Source organism: Panthera uncia (genome assembly GCF_023721935.1).
Source record: "Panthera uncia isolate 11264 chromosome A3 unlocalized genomic scaffold, Puncia_PCG_1.0 HiC_scaffold_11, whole genome shotgun sequence".
In the NCBI taxonomy this organism is placed as follows: Eukaryota; Metazoa; Chordata; class Mammalia; order Carnivora; family Felidae; genus Panthera; species Panthera uncia.
Window position 1 is genome coordinate 55,839,586 of NW_026057578.1, and position 24,842 is coordinate 55,864,427.

A 24,842-nucleotide genomic window follows, 5' to 3' on the forward strand; every position below is an offset into this window, starting at 1 on the left:
ACTTCCTGTACCTGGAAAAAATTTTGACAACCAAGTGCATGAAGCTAATAGGTCACCCTAAAATTTCAATACAAAACAGTTTTCTCTGAGACACATTTTCAAAAATGTTTTATTTATTATTTTTGAGAGAGAGACAGACACCAAATGTGAGCAGGGGAGGGGTAGAGAGAAAGACACAGAATCCCAAGCAGACTTCAGGCTCTAAGTTGTCAGCACAGAGCCCAATACAGAGCACGAAATCATGAACTGTGAGATCACGACCTGAGTCAAAGTCAGACACTTAATGGACTGAGCCACCCAGGCACCCCTCTTCTGGGAAACATTATAATAAAACTCTCTAAAATCAAAGACACAGGGAGAATTTTAAAAGTAGCAAGAGAAAAAAATTCTCATAAAAGGGAATCCTCCCAAGGCTATCAGCAGATTTCTCACCTGAAATCTTTTGGTCAGGTGAAACTTTTCAGGGTAGGAGACAATGGGATAATATATTCAAAGTGCTGGAAGAAATACATTGCAAACCAATAATATTTTATCCATCAAAGTTGTCCTTCAAAAATGAAAGCAAGATAAAGACTGTCCCTAACAAACAAAAGCTGAGGGAGTTCATCACACTTAGACCTGCCTTACAAGAAACGCTACACAGAATTTTTGGAACTGAAGGGAAGAACACTAATTAGTAACATGAAAATATATAGAACTATTCAACACCATGGTAAAGTAGATTATATATGCAGATTCATAATATTCTAGTACTGTAATGTGGTAATGTGTTAACCACTTAACTCTAATAAAAATCATAAAAGTTAAAAGTGGTTAAAATAGCTATAGCTACAAGAATTTGTTAATACATACACAATATAAAAAGATGTAAATTGTGACACTGAAAATGTAAAATGTCAGGGAGGAGTAAAAAAGTAGAGATTTTGCATCTGATTGAAGTTAAGCTATTATCATCTTAAAAAATGTGATATCTATAAAATGTTTCAAGGAAACCTCCAGATAACCGCAAAATAAAAATCTATAGTACTTGCCCAAAAGAAAAAGAGAAGAGAATCAGTATATTACTACAGAAAATCATTATTCAAAAAGGAAAACAGTGAGAAAGGGGGAAAAAAAAGAAAAGAAACTCTAAAACAGCCACAAAATGATTAACAAGATGGCAAGAGTAAGACCTCACCTATCAATCAGTTTAAATATAAATGGATTAAATTCTCCAATATAAAACATAGAATGGCTTAATGGATTAAACACACACACACACGCACACACACACACACACACACACACACACACACAAGACCAACTATATGCAGCCCACAAGAGACTCACATCAGGACATCCATATGGTCAAAGTGAAGAGATGGAAAGAGATACTCCATGCAAATAGAAACCAAAATAGAACTGAAGTAGCCATACCTCTATCAGACAAAACAGACTTTAGGTCAAGTGTGTAATATGAGACAAAGAATGTTGTCATATAATGTTAAAGGTGTCAATTCATCAAGAAGATATAATAATTATAAATATTTATGTACCTAAGATCAGAACACTTAAATATATTAAGCATATTATAACAGATCCAAAGGGAGTAATAGACAATACAATAATAGCAGAGGACTTAAATACCCAGGTCACTTTCAACACCCAGACAGAAAATCAGTAAGGAAACATTGGACTTGAAGTACACTTTAGGCAAAATAAAACACACCAGCAAATAGTGGCAGAATACATCTTTCTTTCAAGCACACATGGGACATTCTCCAAGATATATCATATGTTATGTCACAAAACAACTCTTGGCAAATTTTTAAAAACTGAAAGCATACAAGTATTTTTGTGACCATAATGTTGTGAAATAAGAAAGTAATAACAGAAGAGAAACTAGAAAATTTACAAACATGCTAAAAGTAAACAACACCCAAATAACATCAATGGTTCAAAGGTAAAAGCAAAATGGAAATCAAAACATATATCGAAACAAATGAGAATGTAAACATACCATAACTAAATTATGGGATGCAGCTAAAGCAGTGCTAAGAGAGAAATTTATAGGTTACACGCCTACGTTAAAAAAAAAAGAAACTCACATAACTTTATAGTTCAATAGAAGAAGAAGAAATGAAGCCCAAAGTTAACAGAAGGAAGGAAGTAATAAATGTGAGACAAAAAATAAATGAAATTTAGAATAAAAAAGTAAAAAATATCAAAAAGCTAAAGTTGGGTTTTTTAAAGCAAAAACAAAATTGAAAAACTAGCTAAATTTACCAAGAGAAAAGAGAAACCTAAAATAAATACAATTATAAATGAAAGAGGATTCATTACAACTGATACCACTGAAAAGCAAAGAATCATAAGACTCCCAAAAGGATTAATATGCCATCAAATTGGACAACCTAAAAGAAATGAAAACCTCCCAGAAATTATATGACCTCCCATGTCTGAATCATGAAGAAATAGAAAATTTGAGCAGATCAATAACAAGAGATTGAATCAGTAATCCAAACCTCCCAAAATAACCCTTCCCAAACCAGAAGCTTCACAGGTGAACTCTCCCAAACATTTAAAGAAGAATTAATGCCAAGCCTTCACAAACTCTTCTGAAATTTGAAGAAGAGGGAGTACTCCCAAATTTATTTTATGAGGCCAGCATTACCCTTGTACCAAAGCCAGGTAAGGATAATACAAAACAAGCAAACAACAACACAAACTATAAACCATTAGACTTGATGAATATAGATGCAAAAAATCTCAACAAAATAAAGCAAAGCAAATTTAACAACAAATTAAAAGAATCATACACCATTATCAAGTCTCCCTGGGAAGCAAAAATGGTTAAAAATATGCAAATAAGTGTGATAGACTACATTAATAGTACAGTTTGTCTTTCAAGACAAAAATCACATGACCATCAGGAGATGCAGAAAAAGCATCTGACAAAATTCAACACCCTTCATACGTTGAAAACTGTCAACAAATTGGGTTTAGAAGCAGCATAACAAAAGCCTTGTATGGCAAACCCATAGTTAACCACATCCTCAATGGTGAAGGGTTGAAAGCTTTTCCTCTAAGATTGGAGACAAGATAAGGGTGCCCATTCTTTTTTTTTTTTTTAAGTTTATTTATTTGGGGGTGGGGACAGAGGGAGAGAGAGAAAGAGAGAGCCCCAAGCAGGCTCCATGCTGTCAGAGCAAGCCCGACATGGGGCTTGAACTCACAATCCATGAGATTATGGAGATTATTTGACCTGAGCCCAAATCAAGAGTTGGATGTTTAACCAACTGAGCCACCCAGGCACCTGAAGGGTGTCCATTGTCACCACTCCTTTTCAACATAGTATTGGAAGTCCTAGCCAGGCAATAAGGTAAGAAAAAGAAATAAAAGGCATTCAAATCAGAAAGGAAGAAGTAAAATAATTTGTTTGCTGATAATTTAATCTTGCATATAGAAAATCCTAAAGACTCAACCAAAAAACTGTTGGAACTAATCAATGAACTCAATAGTTTCACAATACAAAACCAATAAATAATACTAGTTGGATTTCTACATGCCAACAGCGAGCTATCTGAAAAAGAAAGAAATAAACTAATCTTATTTATAATAGCCGCCAAAATAATAAATTACAGGAATAAATTTAACCAAGGGCATGAAAGATCTATATACAGAAAACTATAAGATACTGATGAAAAAGACTAAAGACACAAATAAATGGAAGATAATTTGTATTTATTGATTATGAGCGTTAATATTGTTAAAATGTCCATACTATCCAACACCACTTACAGAGTCAATGCAACCCCCATCAAAATCTCAATGGCATTTTTCATAGAAAGAGAAAAAAAAATCCTAAAATTCACATGGAATCACAAGAGACCCCAAATATCCAAAGCAATCTTGAGGAAGAACAAAGTTGGAGACACATATCAAGGAAACAGAATCAAGAGCCCAGAAATAAATTCTAGTATATATAGTCAACTAATATTTGAGAACAGAACCAAGAATACTCAATAGTATATTGATACACTATTGTGTAAGGATTGTCTATTCAATAAATGGTGCTGGGAAAACTGGATATCCACGTGCAGAAGAATGGTATTTGCTCTTTTACACCACTAGCAAAAATTAACTGGAAATGCATTAAGGACTTAAGCACAGGCACGAAATTGTAAAATTCCTAGAAGAAAACACAGGAAACACACTCCTTGATGTCAGTCATGTCCATGGGTTTTTGGAAATGACACCAAAAGCACAGGCAACAAAAGCAAAAATTTGAAAGTGGACCTATATCAAAATAAAAAGCCACTACACAGCCCCATAAATAATGAACAAATTGAAAAGCGTATGAAACGGCAAAAGGTATTTGCAAACCATATATCTGATAAAGGGTTAATACCCAAAACATGTAAGGAACTCATATAGTTCAATGGCAAAACCAGAAAGCCCAGTTAAAAACTGGGAAGAGAAGTTAAATACACATTTTTCCAAAGACATACTAATGCCTGATAAGTATATGAAAAGGTACTTAACATCACTAAATCATGAGGAAAAAGCAAATCAAAACAACGTATTACTTCATATCTGTTAGAATGGCTATTATCAAAAAGACAAGAAATGACAAATATTGGAGAGTATGTGGAGAAACGTGAACCGTTGTGTACCATTGGTGGAAATGTAAATTCATGCAGCCACTATGGAAAATAGTATAAGGATTTCTTTAAAAATTCAAAACAGAACTACCGTATGATTCAGCAATCTCACTTCTAAGTATGCATAGAGAAAAATGAAATCACCATATCAAAGAAATGTCTGTACTCTCATGTTCATTGTGGCATTATTTACAATAGCCAAGACATGGAAAAAACCTAACTATCCATCAATGGATGAATATATAAAGCAGATGTGGTGTGTGTGTGTGTGTGTGTGTGTGTACACAATGATATATATATACATAATGGAGTAATATTCGGCCATAAAAAAGAAGAAAATGCTGTCGTTTGTGACAGCATGGATGGACCCTGAGGACATTATGCTAAGTGAAATAAGACAGAGAAAGACAAATACTGTATGATTTCACTTACATACAGAATATAAAAACATCAAACTCATAGAAGCAGAGAGCAGAATGGTGGTTGCCAGGGGCAGAGGGGTGGGGAAAATAGGCAGATATTGGTCAAAAGGTACAAACATCCAGGTAGAAGATACGTTCTAGGGACCTAATGTACAAGGTGGTGACTATAATTAACCATACTGTACCGTATACTTAAAGGTGGCTATGAGAATAGAGCTCTCATGTTCTCCCATTACAACAAAAAGTTTGTAATTAGATGGGGTGAAGGATGTGCTAAGAGACCTAATTATAATAGCGTGTCATAATATACTCGTATCAAATCATCACATGGTGCACCTTAAACTTACATAATGTTTTATGTCAATTATTTTTCAATAGACCTGGGGGTGGAGAAAGATGGCTAGAAAGAGCTTGTGTAGGCAAGTAGTGTTCATTTTAAATGTTCTGACAAAGAAATATCTAAGCAAAGACCTGAAAGGAGTGAGGGATTAAGCCATGCAGATATTTGAGGCAAGAAGTTTCCAGGCAGACATAAAATTAAGTGTAAAGCAAAATCTGGACAAGAGAAGGCAAGTGCGATGCTTAGGTTGTAAAGTGGGAGGAAGCCACTGACTTCCAGCTCATGCAAATAGCACTTGATCCTGGAGAGGCCCTGGAGGCAAGCTGTATCTGGCAAATTTCTGGAATAGTAAGGTGTTGAGTCAGCCTGGAGCAAAGGAACCAGTATGGAGAGCAGCTGGTGAGTTCAGAGGCGTAAGGAGGCCACCTTAGGCCTCCCAGGCATTGTAGGGAGATTGGCTTTGATCTGAGTGAAATGAGCTATTGTAAGGTTTTAAGCTGAGGAGTGCTGTAATACAGGTTAAAAAAGAAAAGAGGAATAAAAACCAAGAAAGAATGAAATAAAACCGCCCTTCTGTTGAAAAAAATAAATAAAACTGCCCTAACAGCAGATGGTATAGTTACCATAGAAAACCTAACAAAGTCAACAGAAAGCGTGTTGGAAAAATCAGAGATGGGCATGGTTGTTGGATTTGAAGTCAGCAATGAAACCAATAGTGTTCCTTTATGACAGAAGTACCAAAGACAAAATATTACAGAAACGAATATCTGATGTATAAGAACAAATGAGTAATATGTACATTGTCCAGGCACTAACTGAACAAAAATAGCCATGGTCTTTATGGATAAAATTTGAAAACTTTATTAAGACAAAAAGAAAGATTGGAATAAACTGAGATGCATCTTATGTACAGGATTTAATATTTAAAGATATCCATTGTAACCCAAAAAGTCAATGAATTTAATGCGAAAAAGACAGTATTTCCTTTTGGGGCAAACTTCAGATAGGCTCATTGCCCATCATGAACGATTTGAGGGGCGCCTAGGTGGCTCAGTCGGCGGAGCATCTGACTCCCGGTTTCACTCAGGTCGTGATCTCATGGTTTGTAAGTTCGAGCCCCGTGCTGGGCTCCACACTGACAGCACGAAGCCTGCTTGGGATTCTCTCTCTGTTTTTTTGTCTATCTGTCTCTCTCTCTGCTCCTCCCCCGCTCACACATGCTCACTCTCTCTCTCAAAATAAATAAACTTTAAAAAAAAAAAAAGATTTGAGTCCCTTAAGCTTGGGTTTCCTCTCTCTCTCTCTCTTTGTTTTTTTTTTTTTTGTTTGTTTGTTTGTTTGTTTGTTTGTTTTTAAATATGGAACGCTTCACGAATTTGTGAATGTGCATTTGCATCCTTGCACATGGGGCTACGCTAATCTTCTCTGTATGGGTCCAATTTTAGTATATGCACTGCCAAAGCGAGCGCGGGTTTCCTCTCCTATAACACAATTCGTGTTCAGGCATCCCCTGCCCTGTGGGAATGGGGCTTGGAGAGCCTACACAAAAATGACGACAGTCTGGCTACTTCTATCAGCTATAACAAACGAGATCTCCTCTGTCTCTGTCTTGTAGTTTCACGTTCTCCGTCAGTAGAACGGAAACTAACTTGTTAACTTGCAAGTCGGTTACCCATATGGGAGAAAGTGAAATTGGATTCCCACCTGAAACCACACATCAAAATCTATTTCAGGTTGATTAAAGGCTTAGAAGCAAAAGCCAAATAATTAAAACTTTAAGATGACATTTTAGGAGAATCTTTATGACCTCAATACAAAGAGGAATTCATGCCGTAAGAAGTGGGAATTGTAATAAAAATTGATAAATTTAAATCTTTTAATACTGCAAATTTCTATTTATAAAAAAGGCCACGATCGTGGTGAAAAGATAAGCCATTAAACGGGAGAAGATATTGCTAATCCATATAACTGACAAGGGAGTAGTATTCAGAAAAAGTAAAGAACTCCTAATGTTATCAAAAAGAGAAAAACAAATCGACTTTTTAAATTAAGACAAATGCCGTGGAAGGACATTTCACTGAAGATATATAAAAAGGCTCTTAAATACATGGAAAGAGCCTCAATCTTATTTGGAATCATGGAAATACAAATTTTAACTACAATAAGATACATTTTCCCACCCACTGAATTGTCAAATATTTTCTTAAAAAGTCAGTTTATATCCAGGGAGCCTGGGTGGCTCAGTCAGTTAAGCATCCAACTTCGGCTCAGGTCACGATCTTGTGGTCATGATCTTGTGGTTCGTGAGTTCAAGCCTTGTGTCAGGCTCTGTGCTGACAGCTCAGAGCCTGGAGCCTGCTTTGGATTCTGTGTCTCCCTCTCTCTGCTCGTCCCCAGCTCACACTCTGTCTCTCTCTCTCTCTCAAAAATACATAAACATTTAAACAAATTTTTTTAAGTCAGTTTATATCCGACATGGAGTAGGATGTGAAATATCAGAAACTTCACTACTGGTAAGAGGGTAAACTGATACACCTTTTGGCAAAATGTTTGGCATTACCATTTAAAGCTGAACATGAGCGTACCTTTCAATCCCCAAGTCCAATCCTACCTGGTTGCACAAGTGAACCAAATGATGCTTTTGAAAGTGTCCATAGCAACATTGTTCATAATGATAAATCTTTGAAGGGTACCTGGGTGGCTCAGTCGATGGAGCATCTGGCTCTTGTTTATTGGCTTGGGTCATGATCCCAAGGTCATGGGATTGAGCCTTGTGTTGGGGTCCGTGCTGAGCATGGAGTCTGCTTAAGACTCTCTCTCTCCTTCTGCCCCTCCCACTTGCTCGTGTACTCTCTCTTTCTAAAAATAAAATAAAATAAAATAAAATAAAATAAAATAAAATAATGAAATATTTTAAAATATGTATAATAATAATAATAATAATAAATTCTGGAAACAACCAATAACCTTAAGTAATGACAATGGACAACTAAATGTTACTATATTCACATAATGAAGTGCAGCTGTCAAAATCAGTGAATTACTGTCCATCCATTAATATGAATGGATCTGAAAAGCACAATATTGAAAAATGGGAATTTAGTATGGCATAGTTACTGACTGAAAAGCTCTAAAACAGGTGAAAGTAAATAAAGTAGTGCTTGAGGATACAGGTATATGAATACAACCAGAATGAAAAAGCAAAGAATTGGCACAAATTCAAGATAATGTTATAATTATCTCTCTGAGAAAGAGGGACCTACTTTTGATGACAGCATAGAGGGAATTGCTAAGGACAGAAAATGTTTTGTTTCCGAATCTCGGTTGTGGGTCCAAGGGCATTAATTTTATTATTATTGTTTTTAAGTACACAGTGCAAACATTTTATTGGTATAATATATTTCACAATACAATTTCGAAGGCATTTTCAGTAGAACGGCATGATGACTTCTTCAACATATACATTATAAAATATAGAAAGCCTAAGTGCCCTTTGTAGTCAACAGAGACAAATTACTCATTTTAAATGATGTTTTGGCGTTACAGCTCAAATATCTTTCCCAAAAGTCACTTCCCACTGCATTTTAGCATTTATGTAACACACTCTTCTCTAGTTGCTTCCAAAATTGGACTCCCTGACACATGGAAATCGCCTGTGCTCTGCTGTTTGTTTGTTTGTTTGTTTGTTGTTGCTTTGGCAAAAAGTGAAATTGAGATATATTCTTTTGCTGGAAAAAGGTAAGAGGCAACTAACCACTCTAACGCTTTTGGCATTTAGGGGTGTCCATTTTTCTGTGGTTCTACACAGACTTCATTGTGAGTTAACATTGCAAACATTATGTGATGAGTCAGGCAGTCAATCCTGAGGGATAACTGGGCAGATGTCAGGGTAATGCCACACTCAAAATGGCACCAGATCATGATGACTCCGGAACATAAACAAGTAATTCCCCAGCACAGAGTCCGACTCTTGTCTCCATATCAAAACTTCGACCTGCTTTATTTCTGTCTTATCCTATCTCTTTGGCCTGAGATATCTACTGATTTTTTCATTCATGAATTCGTAGAAAATCTAAAGCCAAGGGGTTAAAGGATTCTTAAAGTACCCGTCAGAGAAAGAAGTAAGGAGAAAGACAGTGGCGTGCTCAAACAAATTAGAAATTTTGATTACTACTGCTCGAGGCCAGCAATATTTGTGTGTTTCAGGCCCAAGGGTGCCAGGCCAACTGTGGAAAAGACAAAATTAATTAATGTTTTCTGAGATTAATTAGAAAATTAAATGGAAGTATAATGAAAACCAGCATGGTTTAGCTCACTGGATTTATAACTGCGTGCCACTAAATTTCAGAGTTGTTCAAAATTTCTATGTATTATTTGAATAAAAATGTAGTGAGATAGGCTTTTTTTTTTCCCCTCCAACTCTAGCACCTAATTCTAAAAAGAACTGCTAGAATCTTCACAGTATTATAAAGCATAGAGCTGTCTGGCAGCATTGGTCCGAGTTAATGTTCTTCTTAGAGTACCTTTAAGTGGTATAAAATAAAACGCTCCATTTTTGGGGTGGAATTTTGGAAGGTTGCCACACGCTATTTTGTTGGCCTCTCTACTGGATGGTCCCTCTGGATTTCACGGGCCTTTTTCCAGCTGAAACATTTTTGGTCAATGCATGACATCATCCATCAACCAGAGGAGGTATAAAGACAAAACAAGGCAATAAATGCCGGTGGGGGTACACAAACAGCCAGACAAGCATGACTTCAACTTTGCCACATGGAAGTTATGTGACAAATGCTTTCACCTTCTTTGACCATAAGTCTTGTTTTCTGTAGAATGGGTATATTGTAAATGTTTTGCATATGTCCATTTCGAGCTGTCAGGTAATGAAACAGGAATAAGCCAATTATCCTATCACAATCCCATCAATGGGGATTTTACTATAGCTTAAGATGGCTGGCATTTAAAGGTATTCAATCATTGCAAACGTAAGAAAAACTGTAAGTGCATACAATTCTGAGTAAATACAATTGTCTCTCATCAGACTTTAGATAAATCTTCCACCTGTCATGGCCAGTACTCAGGCATCTTGTTCAAACTTTACCTCTGCCCACTTTTCAAACCCAGCTCTTATGAGTTTGTTTTCTGCTCTCTCTCAAGTGCTTGTATGTATAGATGCCACCATCGAATGTATATTGGGATAAAGAGAAGACCAACCCAACTCTTCTGCTCACTATCAGCCAAGCAGTCACCAGAGCCAGCAGGATGCAGCGGATAACTGATCATGGAAGGTAGTATGTTTCAGAAGCCTGTGATTAGCATTAGAGCAGAGAATTTCACTCCATGTTCTTCATAAGCTCTCAAGGTGATTCTGAAAGTCACCGTGTTTGAGAAGCACTCTGCTGCTGAAATAGAGGTTGCCTTCAATTTATTCCTTTATTTTTCATCTCCTGTGTCACATGCACCTGGCACCGAGATATGGGACATAAAAAATGAAACTGCTGGCAAGATGGTAACTTACGGCAGAGATGAAACTCACCATACACTCTAGAAGCTTGGACGTTGCTCAAGGAGGTTTCAGTCATTGACATATCAGAAACTTGGTTTCACTTGGCAAACTGCCCTGCTACCTCTTAGACTAATGACACGATGTCATGTATAAATGACTTTCTCTGTTTTGTTTCAGTCACTCCCAGGATGATCAGGAACTCACGTCATCTGTATTCAATCTAACGTCCAGTTCAGAGAAATAATAACCTCAGTGAGGGTAAAGAAAGTAGGCTTTAGGCTTTTGGCTTCCAAGATGAGCTAGGTTCAAGAACAGAAGAGGGAAAGGAACCCAAGAACAGGCAGTCCAGATTCCAGGACAGAGTGGGAGCGAGAGGCAAGATTCAGCATCTCTGGTGTCTGAAAGGGGGCCGCAGGGGCTGGGACATGGGGAGCACCACCATGAAGTTAAAGCAGAAAGTAAAATTTCAGATGGAATAAAGGGAGACTCAGAGTCATCTGTTGTCAGTGTTGGTTTAGCCTTAATTTGAAACACATTTCGTGAATCCCTTCCATTTCCTCTGTGCAAAACCCGAAAGCTTTCATACCTGCATTTCTCTTCCCAAGAGGCAAGCCCCCAACTTCCTAGAGTGACTGAATCTCCTACAAGCACTCCGTTCTGCTTTAGAGGGAAATGAAGTATCCTGGTTAGCACGAAAATCTCTTAAACAGGAAAGAAGCCCTTCAACAGCTTTGCTGGGGAATCGCTGCTTTGATAAGACCAGGTCCACAGGAGTCTACACACACAAGTTCGAAAATTCTTCAAACCGGTCTTTCTTGTTTTAAAATAAGATACAGCAGCAGCAACAGCAAGGCTTTTATCCGAGTGTTCCCATTTGAACGTACTCCCCTACTTACAGGTCAGTTATGCCCATCTGAGCGGTTATTTTTTTTTCTTTCCATCCTCCCTCCCTGCTCCCTGGCTCCCTCATACGACTTTTATTTTTATTTCAGGTAGCACTATGGATAAAGACCTCAGGAAAAAAATACCAGTGCCCAAGACACTTTGATGGCCTTTTCCCTGTGTAATTATACTCACTCTTGATAACACTAAAGGCATGCCTTATTGGCGGTGGCACGGAGGCCTTCTTTTTCACAGGGAGATGGATTGTTTCTTTGGGCCTTGATGGTCTTCAAATTATCTCAGCGCCGAAAAGAGAGCAGAGTGAATTTTATTTTAACTCATTTTATTTCTGAATTTATTTCCCAGTAGCTAGGAGGTGGTGACTGCCCCAGCAGTCAAGTCAATTGTTATCTGTGGGACTTGATTATGTTTGGACCCAGTCGCTCATTTTGAGCAAGGCACAGTTAATGAGGAGAGAAATGAAAAGTGCATTGAGTCACAGTGTGTTTGTGGTAATTTGTGACACATTTACTCCACTCAGTTCTTTGTTTATTCCTCCCCCCTCCGCGCAGGTTCTGTGGAAAAAGGAGCAGATAAGCGAATTCACTGGTAGACAGTTAAGGGTGTTGAAGGTAATGAATCTCAGTATCTCCGTATCCATTGTTGGCAGTAATTGGGGCGCCATTCATCTCTACAGTGAAATGCCAAGAAGGCTCATCTTAACGAAACATCTTTTTTTCCCATTATTTCACAACATATTTTTCATTGACACGGCTGGTTTTCATTTTCCCTATGTCTTTGTGTGTGTGTGTGTGTGTGTGTGTGTGCGCACTCTTTGCCACTTTTCTAAATAATAGTCCATTAAACAGTTCACAGTGTGTGTTCTGTAGAAATGTAAAAAAGGGATTGGATGATACTAATTAAGGAGAGAGTTTGTTTCCACTTACTGCAGATCAATGGTGGGTTACGTTAAAGCTGCATTTTGTGATGAGTTTAACACACAAGAACAGCTGTGCTAAATACATATTTCAAGACACACAGGTAGGTCAAACAAACATTCCTTTCTTTGAAAAGTCTGTGTGTTAAAACTATAAATTCAACTTGCAGAAGTGTGAAGAGACACAAAGGCTAATTATTCACTGCAATCATTGTTAGTTTTAGTAGAAACTGTTAAGGATGAAATTGGGATATGTTCAGTTACTTCTAGAACTACTTTAATCTGGGTCCTTCAATGTATTGGTTTTGCTGTCGTATTTTCCCAGGCTGATTTTCAACCAAATTTCCAATTTAATAAGATGTTCTCTTTTTTTCATATAATCATTTTGAATTGAAGACAAGACAAGTCAATGTGTTTTTGTGACTTATCCATAACTGTCTTTGTGATTATCTTTATCTGTTACGTGATAGAATTCACTTATTCCCCAGGAGTATGACTTACCTCCTATACAAGTTGGAGGTACTATGGTCCAGTTCTGTGAATGACAATCAACAGCCATTAATGACTCTCACAAACTCTGAGGGCCACCTGGATTAATAGAATTATAGAGCAAAGAAAAGGAAGAGAAAACATCTACATCCGTCACATAATTTTAGCCTGCAATAGCTACATTCCAGACTGTATGCACGCAACCTATATGTATACACATGTCTTGCAGAGAATGTTATTTTTTATAGCAGTAATATTCTTTGTGCGACTTCGTTTGACATTTAGGTACATGCGATAGGTAACTTATAGCGATGTTTTGCTTCACCTGCATTGTTACTCGTGTATAACACCGTCTACCACAGTTAGGGGTTTGCAATTGTGAAAGTTGCATTTTCACAGATGCGAGTTTACTACAATATTAATTTGCATCGAGCACAGTTTCCACCCAGGTTTGGGCGTGAAAGATTGTACTTTATAACTGAATGAGATTGGTGAAAAGGCTTGCGAGGGGGGAAGAATCCAAGATGGTGTTTCTGATCCTGCACCTGACTTGTAGGATGACTCAGGGCCCGTAGCCCTGCACCTCTGTTTAGTCATGGATAAAATCCTCCTTGATGGTAGTGAGAATCATACCAGAGAAAGGATGTACAACTGACTTCAACAGATCACATATCTGGAGGGAAATGCAAGCCAGGGTGTAAAGATAGGGAATCAGGCTGTGAAAAAGCACATTTCTTTGAACAAGGGACCAAAAGCCCAGGAGGCTATGGTTGGTTATGGGACTCAGCTTCTCGGGGGAGCCCATAGAACTCATCTGGGTTCTGAACGACGGAAATGGTCTTTTGCATTTTCTGCATTCTAAGGCAACAAGATGAGAGAGAAATGTAACTCCCTAGTGTGAAGTGAATAACATTGCATTCATGTCAATATATCTACATGTATTTTTTATGTATCTTTTTTTTTCCACATCTACGTTGATGTTTTTCTTTACCTCCTGGACATGAAATGTCTGTATCTTAGTTACCTCATCTCCTAAAGGAGATAATATTATCTTTCTATCAGATTCCTGATGAAGGTTAAAAGAATCCCCAAAATAGTATATGGGAAGCTCATTATAAAATATACATCTTTGTTGTTGATTTAACTTTGTCGGTTTGCCACGACAGGGTTGTGGTGGAAAGTGGGCGCTGACTCTACGTAAGGTAGTTGAATTGGCTTGTTGTTGTTATTTTTTTTTTTTCAACAAATATGTATTGAACGCTTGCTGTAAGCCAGGCAATGCTGTTGGCTCCTGGTTACAGCAAACAAACAGACAAAGCAAACAAACTGTCCCGTCCTCATTGAATTTATGTTTTAGCATATGCCCCTATTCTTATCATCACCTTGTTCGTTCAAGAAGCAAAAAAAAAAATGTTCTTGTTCTGTTTGTTTTATTTGTTGAGTGTGCATGTTGCTGCTTAAAAAGGTAAAAATCTTTCTCCATGAAACCCTAAGATTTGAGTGCTTAGAAGTGAAATAGACATGAAGTCATTCCGAAATTATAATGTCCAGAATTAACTTCTCCTTATTCAGTGTTGTTGTGAGGTATCATCACAAATTCTGCATTCCTCAGGCTTGTCCAACTTTATCTCCTGCAGTGTATTTGGGGATGCGTGTGCTGTCTTTTGGACCAGAATGAGATACTCGTAGCTCAGGGACTTCATTCTAGAGACTGATGCCAGATTGTGCACCAGAAAGGGATATGAGTCTCTCAGGTGGGGGATAAGTGCTGAGATAGGGGTTTGAGAACAGGAGGACCCAGAAAGCCTGGAATGGGGACAGTTGGAATGTGCAGACAAGAGACACCAATCAATAGCCTGGTCATGCTTTACCACTGGTTGGCTGAGTATTACTTGGATTATTTATATGATACTATGAGATATAAGAAGGTTTGGGCCCAACAAATGATTAATGATTTCCACCAGAGTGATGAGAGTCGGCATGTACGTGGACTAAAAAAGCCACAAATGTCAAATGGAAAAATCTAGAATTGAGCATAATTCAGAGCTTGCTATTTGAACCACTTGAGCTGATGGCATAAAACTCAGACTCTCATTATCCTGACCTTTACAAAGGCATAGAAAGCTCAGACTCATAAGATAGCTATTGCCACAGACTGAATGCCCGTGTCTACCCCCAAATTCATATGTTGAAATCCTAACCCCCAAGGTGATGAGTTTTGGAGGTGGGGCCTTTGGGAGGTGATCTAGTCATGAGGGTGGAGTCCTAGTGGATGGGGTTTGTGCCTTTACAAAAAGAGATCCCAGAGTTTCCTCACCTTTCTTGCTATGCGAGGACCAGACACTGGATCTTCTAACACCTTGATTTTGGACTTTCCAGCCTCCGTAATTGTGAGAAATATATTTCTGTTGTTTATAAGCTACCTAGTCTGCATTATATTTATTGTAGCATCCTGAAAGGACTAAAACAATTGTAAAGAATAAATTATGCATGGAACCACTTTATAAACAATAAACAATAAAGTAGTGATAAGTTATAATTTACACATGGCCTCACTAGTCCATGACTGATAGCATTTGAGAGAGAGGTATGAGATGGCATTCATTCATTACACGGATCTGTACCAGAGCCGCCGATATTTTGGGGAAAGGGAACATCGACATTTATGGGAGTGTTTCAGTGTGTTAGAACACTCACTTTTTCCTACCGATGAATAAGAATGTTTTTCCTCCCCTCTCCAGGTATTGTTACAAAGGTTTACTTCTCTTAGATTGAGGAGAAATTTTCTAGAATTAACCCCTTAGCTGTGAAATCATCTTAATAAAGTCCTTTATTCCTTTATAAATGATAAAAGCATAAAAATACACATTCAGGGCTGATGAATATTTGTAAATGTTTATTTCAAGTACACATGGAGACGATAACTGTAGACCTTGTACCACGATTTGTACAAGGCAGAACTTGTACAATAAAATGTCTCATGCAGCCACATTGTAACTCTACTTGCATTGGTCCTACAGTACTGTTTTTTTTTTTTTTTTTAATTTTTTTTTAAACGTTTATTTATTTTTGGGACAGAGAGAGACAGAGCATGAACGGGGGAGGGGCAGAGAGGGAGGGAGACACAGAATCGGAAGCAGGCTCCAGGCTCTGAGCCATCAGCCCAGAGTCCGACGCGGGGCTCCAATTCACGGACCGCGAGATCGTGACCTGAGCCGAAGTCGGACGCTTAACCGACTGAGCCACCCAGGCGCCCCTACAGTACTGGTTTTTAATGTTGTTTTTCTTTTTCCTATTTTTAGGATAAAGCAGACACTTTGAGAGGCACCATAAGGACAAAATTGGATAAGACCTTTTCTTGCCCTGAAGGAGTTCACCAGACTATAGTCTTCCCAAAGGCAGGAACCATCCCTCATAATGTGATTTGGTCCTCAGTTCCAGGCACATTTCTTAGCACGGCAAAATAGGTGCTCAGCAATCCCTGTTAAATGGATGAGTTGGCGAGATAGACATGTATTTTTTTAAAAGTGGAAGAAACTGGTACGAATATTAACTAGCTATGTTGAATTTTCAAATTACCGTAAGACTTACATGTTTTATCTGCAGGTACTAGATGGTATCTCCTATTTTAAGCGCAAATGGGATCAAGGTATAAGTTCACTTGAATAGACAGTGTAGCCACATGTGGATTACTAAATGGTTGGAGGGTCAAAAGTCAACATTCAATCAAAGGTTAACATCACCACTGTAGGATGATGCTATGAGGTATAAGAATAAATATGAAGCTTTTCCCAAAAAGTAAATAATTATCATGACAGTTTGATTATGAGAACAGAGTCATTTAATTTTGAGTTGGCATTATAGTATAGGAACAGAAATTTCACAGACCATCAGAGTTTCTACTACTTTTACAATTACAATATCTTAGGGGTGCCTGGGTGGCTCAGTTCGTTGGGCGGCCTACTTCGGCTCAGGTCATGATCTCATGATCCGTGAGTCCGTGAGTTTGAGCCCTGCATCAGGCTCTGTGCTGACAGCTCAGAGCCTGGAGCCTGCCTCGAGTTCTGTGTCTCCCTCTCTCTTTGCACCTCCTCTACTCACACTCTGTCTATCTCTCAAAAATAAGTAAACATTAAAAAAATTAAAAAAAAAAAACAATTGCTGTATCTTACATTAAATTGGGATTCATTTTCTATTAGGGACAAGAGGGGAATGAGATATTTTGAGTATGGTGTATATATATATATATATATCCCTAATAATTTAATTTTTTCCTTATATTGAACATATACCATATATTCTTTATTGTTTCTGGATTAAAGATGATATCTCATGGATGTTGTTTGCATGATTTGGGAGTGTTCCTTCTCCTAGCTTTCAAGTAACAAAATGGATATTCAATTTTTAAATCATCCACTAGTTGTAAAAATTTCACACAAACTGAAGGACTCATTGGCCAATGAAGTAAATAACTAAACATTAGAATTACAATCAATTCTTATAATTCATAGTAGCTATGTTCTATAAAGATATCACAAACACTGAACCATTGCTCTTAAGGGAAAGGTTAGGTTCCCATGAGCTTCTGGTCACAAAATTTTCATCACCGGATCAATACATAACCTTGTTTTATGTATGTTTCGGTTTAAAGACACCTTAAATGATAGATATTGTTGATTCATCAACACCGAACCTGCTGTAGGAGCTATTTTCAACAGTGAAATCCACAAAACTTTTAAAAAATGCAAACAGCATGGCACTGAAAATACCAGGAGAAGGAAGCTTGTTTGCTGTAAGAGAGTGGGATGAAAAGACAGGACACCCTTGTTCAACTTCAGGTGGGAAAATATGTAAGGTGGCTCAGACTGCCCCCGGCTCTGTGCAAGTTTGCATGTGACCCTAAAAGTGTACAGGTACTGATTTTAGAGTTACAAACAAATTTTGGCAAGTAGACAAATTTGCAAACATAAGATCCATAAAGAGTAAAGATTGTAGCTTGAAGGGTACCTGGGTGGCTCAGTCGGTTGAGCATCCGACTTCAGCTCAGGTCATGATCTCACAGTTCGCGGGTTCGAGTCCCCCAATGGGCTCACTGCTGTCAGCGTAGAGCCTGCTTTGGATCCTCTGTCCCCATCTCTATGCCCCTGCCCCACTTGTGCTCTCTCTCTCAAAAAATAAACATTTTTTAAAAATTTAAAAAAGATTGTAGTTTTAAATAATACTTTAGTTGGTGTTACGATTACTTATAACAAAAAAAACTCCTATAAGAAAAGAAATATGAAACAAGAATATGGTATTGTTTACACTTTTTTAGCATGTGTTTTTCAAAAAAAAAAAAAAAATCATGTCAGTCCTGAATTTAGCTAACTCATTTTCTTTTAGTTTTAACTGCCCGTCTATTTCTCTATTTAGTTACCTATTTCGGAGTTCCTACTAATATGTTCATGGATGAAACTAACAGTTTAAACGTGATCATAACTTTATTACAGGATTCTCTCTTGCAATAGTTACTGTATTTGTATACTTCAGCAGAATTTTACCATTTAAGACACATACAGAAAATGTTCTAATTTTTTTCTAATTTTGCAAGAGAGAGATAAGTCAGGACGGCATTCCTTGTTGCCTTGTTCCCATTTCAGACATTATACTAAATAGAAATGATAAACTACAATAAATATACAGCCACAAGATCACTGACGGAATAAAATTCAGGGGAGCCTAAAATGATGCCAGGGCAGAGTCCAAAGCCAAATTTGTAGGGTTAACTAAGTATTAAAAAAAAAAAAAAAAAAAAAAAAGCCAAACATCCGTAAACCCCGTTCAAAAATCTGAACCTCTTGGTTCTGATTCGTTGTCCTTAGTGTCACCCCTGCCCCAGCACAGCCCTAACTTTCTGTACAAAGAGATCCACGATTGCATTCTACTACTAGCCTGGAACTTACAATTTAAAATCCGTTCTTGCATGAGAGGAGTCCTTTTTATCTGAAATAGTTTCTAATCAACAAAGAATTATTTAGATATTTCCTTGCCTTAGGCAGAAGACAAGGCAACCTTTTGAATGCATACCCTGGGGGTGTGTGAGATTTGTTGCACTTCTTGTTTCTGAGAGGCAGGACTGGAGTCAGATTGCCTACTGTTGTGTCCTGTCCTGCCGCTGATTAGCTATGTGGTCCCGGGAAATTACTTTCTCTCTTTGCGCCCCATCTCCTTAGCCATCCAATAAGGACATCAACAGAGGTAGATGTCCTTGGGTTGTGGGATATGGGAGTCAGTATATGGAATGAGTGCCTGGCATGTCATAAGCCATTGGTAAACCTCAACCCTCATTTTATCTCATCACCAACGCTTTTTTCTGTAACCTCCATAACTGGCAGCCTCGTTCCTTCACCTCAGTACTGGACTCAGTTGAGACCAGTGTTATAATTAATTTTGGATGCCCGAATTCTGGCTGAATATTTTCGTTTTGACTGGATCGTGTTATAGGACGAAGGTTAGGAGATAGTCACTCCTGTGATTGAGTTACATTATAGACTCCCTCTTAGCAGACCCAAGTGTCTCCTGTTGGCATTAAAGAAGATGCTGTGTTATAAGAGGGCTCCATGGATACGACCTAAGACCAGCTGCTAGTAGCTGAGAAAGGTCCCCAGGTGACAGACAACAAGAAACCTCAGTTCTCCAACTGCAAGGGACTGAGTTCTTTGAGTAACATGAATGAATGTTTAACAAAAAAAAGACCTTGAGCTTCAGATAAGAATGCAGTTCTACAGACATCTTGATTTTAGACTTCCGTGACCCTGCGCAGAGAACCCAGCTATGCTGTGCTTGGGCCTCTGCTCTACAGAACCTGTAAAATAGTAGTAAGTGTTGTTTGAAGCCACTAGATTTGTGGTAATTTGTCGCGCGGCCTAGAAAACTAATACAATGGCTTGAGAAGTGCGAGGACTTTGGGGATGGCAACACTGGTGTCGCAGTGAAAAGCCTCCCTCTTCAGGGACAGTCGACATACACATAGTCCAGATTCTCAGGGCATGGTGCATGCTGATGGCAATACATGTCCTCTTTCTTATTTGGAAACTTCAGCTCTGGGTCCTGTGGCCTACTCCTTGGTCCCAATGGCCACGTTAATGTTTCTTTCAGGAGAAAGGAAAAAAATATATATATATGTATATATATATATACGTATATATATATACGTATATGGGGGGGGGGTCTTTATGGTCATTCCACCTTGCCAGATTACATGTCACCTCTGGACAAGAGCTACTGACATATTTTGGAATCTTGAGTCATAGATGAGAATATAACGTAATGGCTGAATGATCAGCATCATCAAACCCATCGCATACCCAATATATACACCACTGGTTTCAAAGAGAATTAATGTCCTGTTGGGAAAACAAATGTTCCTGGAGACAAATTACAATCTTCTTCCTTCCTTTTGCCTTCATCCAAAGAAGGAGAAAGGCAAGGCCCTTTATTGTCTGTAAATGCTCTCTGCACTTGCTTGTCAAAATAGTCTGCTGCAATTTGAATAAGGGACAGTTTTGAAATGCTTCCCAACTCAACATTTTCAAGGGTAATATTTTCTTTTGAGTTGACAGACAAAGCCTTCATCTGACAAATGAATGTACTCAGGAGATTATATCAATGGCTAATCCAATTAAAAATCTTTGATATGTTCAGTTATCTCTGCTGTGAATTTGATGAGCTGTAGATTGTGGAGAACTGAAAGTTATATTTATTTTCACTTAAATCTTTACTAATCATTTTTGTATTTAACTTTAGGGAAATTATTACTTCTAATTATTTTTCCTTATCTTTAGAATGAAATAAGCTAATAATAGAAGAAGAATCCTACCCCAAATCTGTTTTTTTAAGGTTAGTTTTTTTCTTGGCTATCATTTTAAGCTTAAGCAAACTTATTTTGCTAAATCAGTGTTTAGAAAGAAAAAAGAAACACATGAATGGGGCCAACCAATTGTTATATTCGTGTGTGTGTGTGTGTGTGTGTGTGTGTGTGTGTTTGACTAGAGTTATGCCTCACAATAATGCATCAATTAATGACGTTGACCCAATTTCCAATTTGTTATTTTGGCATTCTCTACACAGATCCACCAGGTAGGCAGCCCGTGTGATATAATTTTTGGCTTTCAGAAACATTGCAAGAAAAATAGGCAATGATTATTTTAGAATAAAAGCACAATTTGAAAACCTTTTTAAAATGAAGTCATTAACAGAGAAGGAGCTTCTTTAGACTGTGGGGTTTTGTTTTGTTGCTGTGTGCTTGTGTTAACATGAAAAAAGGGAGGGACAAGAGAGTATTTTATTTTATTTTATTTTTTTATTTTATTACCTTCTTTTTCATTTTATATTTGGTGTGGGGAATGCCAATCCTCAGATTTGCGAGCACACTTACTTTCCTACGAGAGTCATGTTTCTGACTTATAAGATGTTTCAAACTGTCTCCCTAATCTTTCCAATAAATACCAGTGTAGGAGCACCAGTGCCTCATAAGAATGTTGGAACTTAGGAATATCTGCTTATCTGCTAATGGCGTCAAGGACAGCACTGCACCTTGCCCAGCGATTTCCAAACTAGATCAATTGTCTCCAGTTCGCTTGCAAATTCAAAGTTTTAAAAAAAAGTGTTCATCTAGATCCTTTTATAAAAACCTCCAACCCTGCTTTCCTATTTCGTTCTTAAAGTTTATTTATTTTGAGAGAGAGAAAGAGAAAGAAAGAAAGAAAGAAAGAAAGAAAGAAAGAGTGCAAGCAGGGAAGGGCAGAGAGAGAGGGAGAGAGAGAATCCCAAACAGGCTCTGCACTGTCAGCACCTCAGAGCCTGACACAGGGCTGGATCTCCCAAACCTTAAGATTGTGATTTGAGCCAAAATCAAGAGTCGGACGCTTAACTGACTTAGCCACCCAGGCACCCATTGTTTTCCTGTTTTAAATTCTACTTTGTAAAATGTTACCAGCAGAAAAACCACTTCCAGCGAAAACATTTTCCTTTATGAAGTGCTTCCCCCATGAAGAGAGCATGGCTGTGATGAGAATTCTTCTCTCCCAGTCATTTGGCTACCACAAACTTGGCCCTCCTCTACTTTGCATCCCTAAAGCTTTGCATGTGTGATTATCATAACTCCCTTTTCTGTGGGATTATGTGTAATTAAGTTTTCAATCGATTTGACTAATTAAATGGAAGCACTGTCTGTGGGCTAGGTTGGGGGACTAGAAATCTGGATTTCTGAGTATTACCACTAACTCACTAGGTGAATACAACGGGTTATTTAATGTTTCATTCTACTATGAAGGGAGTGGAGAGGAAGTATTTAAGGTCAGATCTCCAGGGTCCCATTTTTTTAAGAACCCCAAATTCCTATCTCTGTCTGAGGTTCTGTCTTGAGCCTCAGATTCAAAGTCCCAGCTGCCTCTTCTTGCAGGTGAATTTGGAACCTCAACAGGTCCATCTGAAAAGTCAGCCACAGAGGACTAGATAACCCTGGGGGGATACCACAGACCCTGGCTAAGGGGGTGGAGTAACATCACTGAACTGGGTTTTAGAGGCTTCACTGGTCAAATGGTGGTAGTCATAGGGAGGAGACTATCTTAAATTCATTAGTAAAGCCTTTGATTTTCCTTTATCTCTTCACTGAGCATGAATTAAGTATTGTACTGGGAAAATAGTCTTTGCTACGCCAATGTTTGTAGCTTTGGAACAAATATGAAATACTAGGATATAATTGCTAGAGGGCACCTTAGAGATACTGTAGCCCAACTTGTTCACTTTCTATAAAGAAGGGGAGGCCTATGAAGGATCAGGACAGGCTATCTCAGAAGGAGCTAGAGCTCTGTTCTTCCTTCCCAGAGCTCTTACAACTGTGACACTACCCCATGCCAGGTGTCACCAGCATTGACAGTCATGGCTGCTTGGGCCGCTAAGCATGAGCCTACTTTGCGGAAATAAGGAAACACTTGGAGCAAACACTGCTCAGCTCAATGGCCCAACAGTTGGCCACCATCTATCATCTCTTGGGTATCCAGAGAATCAGAAAGCTCAAGTGCCAAGAGCAGCAGATGTCCCATGGGACCCCTATGTCTGTATCCCTTTCTACAAGGCACATCCTTTCTCCACCCTGTGGCGTAAACGGGAGCTATAGGAGGAACATTCATGAAAAGCATGATTTCCAGAAAAACAAGCAACAATCTGAATGAGAGAGAAGAAACATATAAATACTTTCCTGGGATCCAGTATCAAAGAGCCTCCGGACTGGAAAGAAGAAAGGTCACTTTTTTTCATTTATTTTTTTTTTTATGTTAATTTATTTTTGAGAGAGAGACAGAGCTCGAGCGGGGGAAGGCAGAGAGAGAGGGAGACACAGAATCCAAAGCAGGCTCCAGGTTCTGAGTTGTCAGCACAGAGTCCAGTGCAGGGCTGGAAATCACAAACCGAGAGACCATGGCCCGAGCCGAAGTTGGACACTTAACTCACTGAGCCATCCAGGTGCCCCAAGAAAGGTCACTTTTAATTCCAGCATCTTCCCTCAACTGGGCCCTTCCCCAAGAAGCCCTTCCAGGCCCCCAAACTGCAATCAGCCCCCTCACCTCAATTAACCCCTCCTACATGTGTGTTTCCTTCAGCAGGTACATTCATGGGGACCTAGCTTCCCTCCTTGACCCACCAAAGCACAAGGCAAAGTTTCCCTTACTTTAAATTCCTCAGTCTTTATTTAAATAATCTCCTCTGTATTATCATGCACTATTAATATGCTGCCTTGGATATGTTATTTAGTTATTTCCTGTGTCTTTTTCACATCACCCTGCAACATTACAAGTTCCTTGAGGGGAGAGGCCGTGACTTCTTTGGCATTTCTAACAGAACTTACTACTTAATAAGCATGCATTGGGTTTACATAAATCTCCATGGAGACGTGAGAAAAGGGTGAGTTTTGTTTGTTTGTTTGTTTGTTTGTTTGTTTTTCAGCCACTCTTTCAATGTTCCTGTCATGGTTAAACAAGGAAATAAAGGACCTGGGCCTCTGGTGACTTTAAACTAGCTCAGTATCCAAGCACCAATTCATTAAAAGCATTTACAGTTTCAAAATGAAAAGCCAATTTTTGCTAATGTTTAATTGTTTTTAAATTGTAGATTACGTGTCTAAATTTTGAAATTAGAACACATTTTTAAAAGTTAATATAGATAAGTCAATAACTAATGCAATTTTTGAAGATTGGTTTACAGTGACCCCAGAATCAATAGTTGTGATCTAGAAATATGATATATCTCCACACCAGAAATGAAACCATTTTGCTTTTCCCTGCTAAACTAATTCTTATTCCGTCATGCGTACTGCTCACAAATGTTTCAGGGAATAATATGTGCTAGAGCTATCAGGGACAGGCCTGCAATGTTAAATAGTACCAAGTCAAAGATGACAAGCCTTGTCATTTAATGAGTCAGAGATCAGATACTAATATTGTATTAAAACTAAGTGACGTGCACTCATAGTTTGCTTCTCTCTTCGCTTGCAAAATGTCAGCAGAGAAGCAACAGGAAATAGAATGTGGGAAACAAAAGTTGCCCATACTTGGATGGCAATGAAACAAAATGAAATTTGTTTAATTGA

The 24,842-nt window shown here is 38.2% G+C and overlaps 1 pseudogene; it reads right to left on the minus strand.

The window, feature by feature from the left end:
- Positions 1 to 6,757: 6,757 nt before the first annotated feature.
- On the minus strand, positions 6,758 to 6,874 carry LOC125937175 (uncharacterized; annotated as a pseudogene).
- Between the last annotated feature and the right edge of the window lie 17,968 nt (positions 6,875 to 24,842).